We start from the raw sequence: 8,828 nt of genomic DNA, 5'->3' as shown, positions 1-8,828 counted from the left end.
TGCACTGAGCAAAATGACTAGAAGGAAAACCTCACCTCAAAAGAAAGAATCAGAAACAGTCCTCTCTCCCACAGAGTTGCAAAATCTGGATTACAATTCAATGTCAGAAAGCCAATTCAGAAGCACTATTATACAGCTACTGGTGGCTCTAGAAAAAAGCATAAAGGACTCAAGAGACTTCATGACTGCAGAATTTAGAGCTAATCAGGCAGAAATTAAAAATCAATTGAATGAGATGCAATCCAAACTAGAAGTCCTAACGACGAGGGTTAACGAGATGGAAGAACGAGTGAGTGACATAGAAGACAAGTTGATAGCAAAGAGGGAAACTGAGGAAAAAAGAGACAAACAATTAAAAGACCATGAAGATAGATTAAGGGAAATAAACGACAGCCTGAGAAAGAAAAACCTACGTTTAATTGGGGTTCCCGAGGGCGCCGAAAGGGCCAGAGGGCCAGAATATGTATTTGAACAAATTCTAGCTGAAAACCTTCCTAATCTGGGAAGGGAAACAGGCATTCAGATCCAGGAAATAGAGAGATCCCCCCCTAAAATCAATAAAAACCGTTCAACACCTCGACATTTAATAGTGAAGCTTGCAAATTCCAAAGATAAAGAGGAGGGAGGAGCAAGATGGCGGAAGAGTAGGGTCTCCAAATCACCTGTCTCCACCAAACTACCTAGAAAACCTTCAAATTATCCTGAAAATCTATGAATTCGGCCTGAGATTTAAAGAGAGACCAGCTGGAATGCTACAGTGAGGAGAGTTCGCGCATCTATCAAGGTAGGAAGACGGGGGAAAAAGAAATAAAGGAACAAAGGCCTCCAAGGGGGAGGGGCCCCCGCGAGGAGCCGGGCTGAGGCCGGGGCGAGTGTCCCCAGGACAGGAGAGCCCCGTCCCGGAGACGCAGGAGCTGCACCGACCTTCCCGGGCGGAAAGGGGCTCGCGGGGAGTTGGAGCAGGACCCAGGAGGGCGGGGATGCCCTCGGGCTCCCGGGGACACTAACAGACACCTGCGCCCCGGGAGAGTGCGCCGAGCTCCCTAAGGGCTGCAGCGCGCACGGCAGGACCCGGCGGGACCCGGAGCAGCCAGGAGGGGCTCGGGCGGCGGCTCCGCGGAGGGGGCTGCGCGGCCCCGGGAGCAGCTCGGCCGGGCTCGGGCAGAGGAAGAGGCTCCGTGCGGAGGGGCCTGCGCGGTTCCAGGAGCAGCTCGGAGGGGCTCGGGCGGCGGCTCCGCGGAGGGGGTTGCGCGGCCCGGGAGCGCGAATCCACCAGCGCAGGCTCCGGAGCACAGGGCGCCGGGACACAGCCCAGGATCCGGCCTCCCCCGGGACAGGCAGAGGCCGGGAGGGCCCAGGACAGCCAGGACGCTCCTGCCCGGAGCTGAGATCAGCGCCCCGCCCTGGAGCCTCCAGGCCCTGCAGACGGAGTTCCTGCCGGAGCTGAATCCAGGTTTCCAGAGCTGCCCCGCCACTGGGGCTGTTCCTCCTGCGGCCTCAGGGGGTAAACAACCCCCACCGAGCCCTGCACCAGGCAGGGGCACAGCAGTTCCCCCAACTGCTAACACCTGAAAATCAGCACAACAGGCCCCTCCCCGAGAACACCAGCTAGACGGACAACTTCCAGGAGAAGCCAAGGGACTTAAAGTACACAGAATCAGAAGATACTCCCCGGTGGTTCTTTTTTTGTTTGTTTGTTTTTGTTTTTGTTTTTGTTTTGTTTTGCTTTTTGATTTGTTTCCTTCCCCCACCCCCTTTTTTTCTCCTTTCTTTTTCTTTCTCTTTTTCTTCTTTTTTTATTCGTTTTTTTTTCTTTTTCTTCCCTTTTTTTTTCTCTTTCTCTTTTCTTTCCTTCTTTCTCTCCTCTCTTTTTCTCTTTTTCCCAATACAACTTGCTTTTGGCCACTCTGCACTGAGCAAAATGACTAGAAGGAAAACCTCACCTCAAAAGAAAGAATCAGAAACAGTCCTCTCTCCCACAGAGTTACAAAATCTGGATTACAATTCAATGTCAGAAAGCCAATTCAGAAGCACTATTATACACCTACTGGTGGCTCTAGAAAAAAGTATAAAGGACTCAAGAGACTTCATGACTGCAGAATTTAGAGCTAATCAGGCAGAAATTAAAAATCAATTGAATGAGATACAATCCAAACTAGAAGTCCTAACGACGAGGGTTAACGAGGTGGAAGAACGAGTGAGTGACATAGAAGACAAGTTGATTGCAAAGAGGGAAACTGAGGAAAAAAGAGACAAACAATTAAAAGACCATGAGGATAGATTAAGGGAAATAAACGACAGCCTGAGAAAGAAAAACCTACGTTTAATTGGGGTTCCCGAGGGCGCCGAAAGGGACAGAGGGCCAGAATATGTATTTGAACAAATCATAGCTGAAAACTTTCCTAATGTGGGAAGGGAAACAGGCATTCAGATCCAGGAAATAGAGAGATCCCCCCCTAAAATCAATAAAAACCGTTCAACACCTCGACATTTAATTGTGAAGCTTGCAAATTCCAAAGATAAAGAGAAGATCCTTAAAGCAGCAAGAGACAAGAAATCCCTGACTTTTATGGGGAGGAGTATTAGGGTAACAGCAGACCTCTCCACAGAGACCTGGCAGGCCAGAAAGGGCTGGCAGGATATATTCAGGGTCCTAAATGAGAAGAACATGCAACCAAGAATACTTTATCCAGCAAGGCTCTCATTCAAAATGGAAGGAGAGATAAAGAGCTTCCAAGACAGGCAGCAACTAAAAGAATATGTGACCTCCAAACCAGCTCTGCAAGAAATTTTAAGGGGGCCTCTTAAAATTCCCCTTTAAGAAGAAGTTCAGTGGAACAGTCCACAAAAACAAAGACTGAATAGATATCATGATGACACTAAATTCATATCTCTCAATAGTAACTCTGAATGTGAATGGGCTTAATGACCCCATCAAAAGGCGCAGGGTTTCAGACTGGATAAAAAAGCAGGACCCATCTATTTGCTGTCTACAAGAGACTCATTTTAGACAGAAGGACACCTACAGCCTGAAAATAAAAGGTTGGAGAACCATTTACCATTCGAATGGTCCTCAAAAGAAAGCAGGGGTAGCCATCCTTATATCAGATAAACTAAAATTTACCCCAAAGACTGTAGTGAGAGATGAAGAGGGACACTATATCATACTTAAAGGATCTATTCAACAAGAGGACTTAACAATCCTCAATATATATGCAACGAATGTGGGAGCTGCCAAATATATAAATCAATTATTAACCAAAGTGAAGAAATACTTAGATAATAATACACTTATACTTGGTGACTTCAATCTAGCTCTTTCTATACTCGATAGGTCTTCTAAGCAAAACATCTCCAAAGAAACGAGAGCTTTAAATGATACACTGGACCAGATGGATTTCACAGATATCTACAGAATTTTACATCCAAACTCAACTGAATACACATTCTTCTCAAGCGCACATGGAACTTTCTCCAGAATAGACCACATATTGGGTCACAAATCGGGTCTGAACCGATACCAAAAGATTGGGATTGTCCCCTGCATATTCTCGGACCATAATGCCTTGAAATTAGAACTAAATCACAACAAGAAGTTTGGAAGGACCTCAAACACATGGAGGTTAAGGACCATCCTGCTAAAAGATAAAAGGGTCAACCAGGAAATTAAGGAAGAATTAAAAAGATTCATGGAAACTAATGAGAATGAAGATACAACCGTTCAAAATCTTTGGAATGCAGCAAAAGCAGTCCTAAGGGGGAAATACATCGCAATACAAGCATCCATTCAAAAACTGGAAAGAACTCAAATACAAAAGCTAACCTTACACATAAAGGAGCTAGAGAAAAAACAGCAAATAGATCCTACACCCAAGAGAAGAAGGGAGTTAATAAAGATTCGAGCAGAACTCAACGAAATCGAGACCAGGAGAACTGTGGAACAGATCAACAGAACCAGGAGTTGGTTCTTTGAAAGAATTAATAAGATAGATAAACCATTAGCCAGCCTTATTAAAAAGAAGAGAGAGAAGACTCAAATTAATAAAATCATGAATGAGAAAGGAGAGATCACTACCAACACCAAGGAAATACAAACGATTTTAAAAACATATTATGAACAGCTATACGCCAATAAATTAGGCAATCTAGAAGAAATGGGCGCATTCCTGGAAAGCCACAAACTACCAAAACTGGAACAGGAAGAAATAGAAAACCTGAACAGGCCAATAACCAGGGAGGAAATTGAAGCAGTCATCAAAAACCTCCCAAGACACAAGAGTCCAGGGCCAGATGGCTTCCCAGGAGAATTTTATCAAACGTTTAAAGAAGAAATCATACCTATTCTCCTAAAGCTGTTTGGAAAGATAGAAAGAGATGGAGTACTTCCAAATTCGTTCTATGAAGCCAGCATCACCTTAATTCCAAAGCCAGACAAAGACCCCGCCAAAAAGGAGAATTACAGACCAATATCCCTGATGAACATGGATGCAAAAATTCTCAACAAGATACTGGCCAATAGGATCCAAAAGTACATTAAGAAAATTATTCACCATGACCAAGTAGGATTTATCCCTGGGACACAAGGCTGGTTCAACACCCGTAAAACAATCAATGTGATTCATCATATCAGCAAGAGAAAAACCAAGAACCATATGATCCTCTCATTGGATGCAGAGAAAGCATTTGACAAAATACAGCATCCATTCCTGATCAAAACTCTTCAGAGTGTAGGGATAGAGGGAACATTCCTCGACATCTTAAAAGCCATCTATGAAAAGCCCACAGCAAATATCATTCTCAATGGGGAAGCACTGGGAGCCTTTCCCCTAAGATCAGGAACAAGTCAGGGATGTCCACTCTCACCACTGCTGTTCAACATAGTACTGGAAGTCCTAGCCTCAGCAATCAGACAACAAAAAGACATTAAAGGCATTCAAATTGGCAAAGAAGAAGTCAAACTCTCCCTCTTCGCCGATGACATGATACTCTACATAGAAAACCTTAAAGTCTCCACCCCAAGATTGCTAGAACTCATACAGCAATTCGGTAGCGTGACAGGATACAAAATCAATGCCCAGAAGTCAGTGGCATTTCTATACACTAACAATGAGACTGAAGAAAGAGAAATTAAGGAGTCAATCCCATTTACAATTGCACCCAAAAGCATAAGATACCTAGAAATAAACCTAACCAAAGATGTAAAGGATCTATACCCTCAAAACTATAGAACACTTCTGAAAGAAATTGAGGAAGACACAAAGAGATGGAAAAATATTCCATGCTCATGGATTGGCAGAATTAATATTGTGAAAATGTCAATGTTACCCAGGGCAATGTACACGTTTAACTTAATCCCCATCATGATACCATGGACTTTCTTCAGAGAGTTAGAACAAATTATTTTAAGATTTGTGTGGAATCAGAAAAGACCCCGAATAGCCAGGGGAATTTTAAAAAAGAAAACGATATCTGGGGGCATCACAATGCCAGATTTCAGGTTGTACTGCAAAGCTGTGGTCATCAAGACAGTGTGGTACTGGCACAAAAACAGACACATAGATCAATGGAACAGAATAGAGAATCCAGAAGTGGACCCTGAACTTTATGGGCAACTAATATTCGATAAAGGAGGAAAGACTATCCATTGGAAGAAAGACAGTCTCTTCAATAAATGGTGCTGGGAAAATTGGACATCCACATGCAGAAGAATGAAACTAGACCACTCTCTTTCACCATACACTACGATAAACTCAAAATGGATGAAAGATCTAAATGTGAGACAAGATTCCATCAAAATCCTAGAGAAGAACACAGGCAACACCCTTTTTGAACTCGGCCATAGTAACTTCTTGCAAGATACATCCACGAAGGCAAAAGAAACAAAAGCAAAAATGAACTATTGGGACTTCATCAAGATAAGAAGCTTTTGCACAACAAAAGATACAGTCAACAAAACTCAAAGACAACCTACAGAACGGGAGAAGATATTTGCAAATGACATATCAGATAAAGGGCTAGTTTCCAAGATCTATAAAGAACTTACTAAACTCAACACCAAAGAAACAAACAATCCAATCATGAAATGGGCAAAAGACATGAACAGAAATCTCACAGAGGAAGACATAGACATGGCCAACATGCATATGAGAAAATGCTCTGCATCACTTGCCATCAGGGAAATACAAATCAAAACCACAATGAGATACCACCTCACACCAGTGAGAATGGGGAAAATTAACAAGGCAGGAAACAACAAATGTTGGAGAGGATGCGGAGAAAAGGGAACACTCATACACTGTTGGTGGGAATGTGAACTGGTGCAGCCACTCTGGAAAACTGTGTGGAGGTTCCTCAAACAGTTAAAAATAGACCTGCCCTATGACCCAGCAATTGCACTGTTGGGGATTTACCCCAAAGATACAAATGCAATGAAACCCGGGACACCTGCACCCCGATGTTTATAGCAGCAATGTCCACAATAGCCAAACTGTGGAAGGAGCCTCGGTGTCCAACGAAAGATGAATGGATAAAGAAGATGTGGTTTATGTATACAATGGAATATTTCTCAGCTATTAGAAATGACAAATACCCACCATTTGCTTCAACGTGGATGGAAATGGAGGGTATTATGCTGAGTGAAGTAAGTCAGTCGGAGAAGGACAAACATTATATGTTCTCATTCATTTGGGGAATATAAATAATAGTGAAAGGGAATATAAGGGAAGGGAGAAGAAATGTGTGGGAAATATCAGAAAGGGAGACAGAACGTAAAGACTGCTAACTCTGGGAAACGAACTAGGGGTGGTAGAAGGGGAGGAGGGATGGGGTGGGAGTGAATGCGTGACGGGCACTGGGGGTTATTCTGTATGTTAGTAAATTGAACACCAATAAAAAATAAATTTAAAAATAAAATAAAATAAAATAAAATTTGGTAAAAAAAAAAAAAAAAAAAAAAGAATCTCAAAGCTTCTCACTATCCTTACCCAGCTCTTGTCCCAAACTCAGAACATGATGCTTCATTTATAGAAGTTTGCTTCTCAGGACATTGTAGGATGACATATTTCTGAAATATCTTTACCCCACAAGAGGTAAAACATGAACTGGTCAGGGTTTCCTGAGGGACAGAACCCATAGCACATTGGTTCCCATGACTGAGTAGTCTGAGAAGTCCATGATTTACGGTCATGAGGTGGACACCCAGGAAAGCCAGTAGAGTAATTTTCATCTGACTCTGCCCTTGTCTTTCATTGGAGAACCTGGGGATGTGCATGTGTAACTATCTCCAAGGCAGGAGGACGTGGATGTTCCAGATCAAGCATGGAAGCAGGAAGAATGATGGAAGTCTTCATAATTCTCCCAATTATCCTATTGAGAACCACTAAGGCATCCCTTTATCTTTTTTTAAGATTTTCTTTACTTATTCATGAGAGACAGAGACAGAATCAGGGACATAGGAAGAGGGAGAAGTAGGCTCCATGCAGGGAGCCCGATGCGGGCTGGATCCTGGGACTCCAGAACAACCTGAAACGAAGGCAGATAACCACTGAGCCACCCAAGTGTCCTGAACATCTGTTGTTTAAAAAACCCCAGTCCGAATGTGAAATGGTGCCGCCACTCTGGAAAACTGTGTGGAGGTTCCTCAAAGAGTTAAAAATAGACCTGCCCTACGACCCTGCAATTGCACTGCTGGGGATTTACCCCAAAGATATGGATGCAATGAAACGCCGGAACACCTGCACCCTGATGTTTCTAGCAGCAATGTCCACAATCGCCAAACTGTGGAAGGAGCCTAGGTGTCCATCAAAAGATGGATAGATAAAGAAGATGTGATTTGTGTATAAAATGGAATATTACTCAGCCATTAGAAATGACAAATACACACCATTTGCTTCAATGTGGATGGAACTGGAGGGTATTATGCTGAGTGAAATAAGTCAATCAGAGAAGGACAAACATTATATGTTCTCATTCATTTGGGAATATAAATAATAGTGAAAGAGAATAGAAGGGAAGGGAGAAGAAATGAGTAGGAAATATCAGAAAGGGAGACAGACCATGGAAGACTCCTAACTCTGGGAAACGAACTAGGGGTGGTGGAAGGGGAGGAGGGCGGTGGGTGGGGGTGACTGGGTGATGGGCACTGAGGGGGGCACTTGGCGGGATGAGCATTGTGTGTTATTCTGTATGTTGGCAAATTGAACACCAATAAAAAATATATTTATTATTAAAAAAAATAAAAAATAAAAAACCCCAGTCCTTGTACAATGTTACAGCAGCCAGAACAGGATACAACCCTGGTTACACATGAAACCAAGTAATGATGCTCTGGAATTTCCACAAGTTGTGTCTCTGATGACCCTGTGGGATTTGCGTGGTACCATGTCCTTACCAATTTGTGTTATACTAACTGCTGTGAGGTGTGCGCCTCACCACTGGGAATTATGTTGGTCCCCCATGACAGCAACCAAATACACATCTGTGTCAGTTACTCTCCCTCCATAGATGAGGGAGGTTTCTAATGATGAGCTCATTACTGGAAACCCTCAAACATCTACAGTAATTGTTTACCCTTTATCTATATGTTTATATGCAATCATTATTCTAGAGGGTTTCTACGCCATCCTGGTGGCATGTCCTGGTGTTGACAGTGTCTCTCAGCTCTGCCATTCTATTGCATAGTTTACATGTGAACTCACTGGTAGTGAAGCTGTTTCAGAAAGTTAAGTCCACTCAGAAATGTGATTCCCCCTGATGGCAGGAAATAAATCTCCTTTGAGAACAACTCATTCCATATAGCAGAAGGGGAGAACATCCTCAGAACCAGAAGA

The sequence above is a fragment of the Canis lupus genome, chromosome 9, assembly GCF_048164855.1.
Source record: "Canis lupus baileyi chromosome 9, mCanLup2.hap1, whole genome shotgun sequence".
In the NCBI taxonomy this organism is placed as follows: Eukaryota; Metazoa; Chordata; class Mammalia; order Carnivora; family Canidae; genus Canis; species Canis lupus.
The sequence above is the reverse complement of the archived record's forward strand: the minus strand, read 5'-3'. Positions refer to the sequence as shown.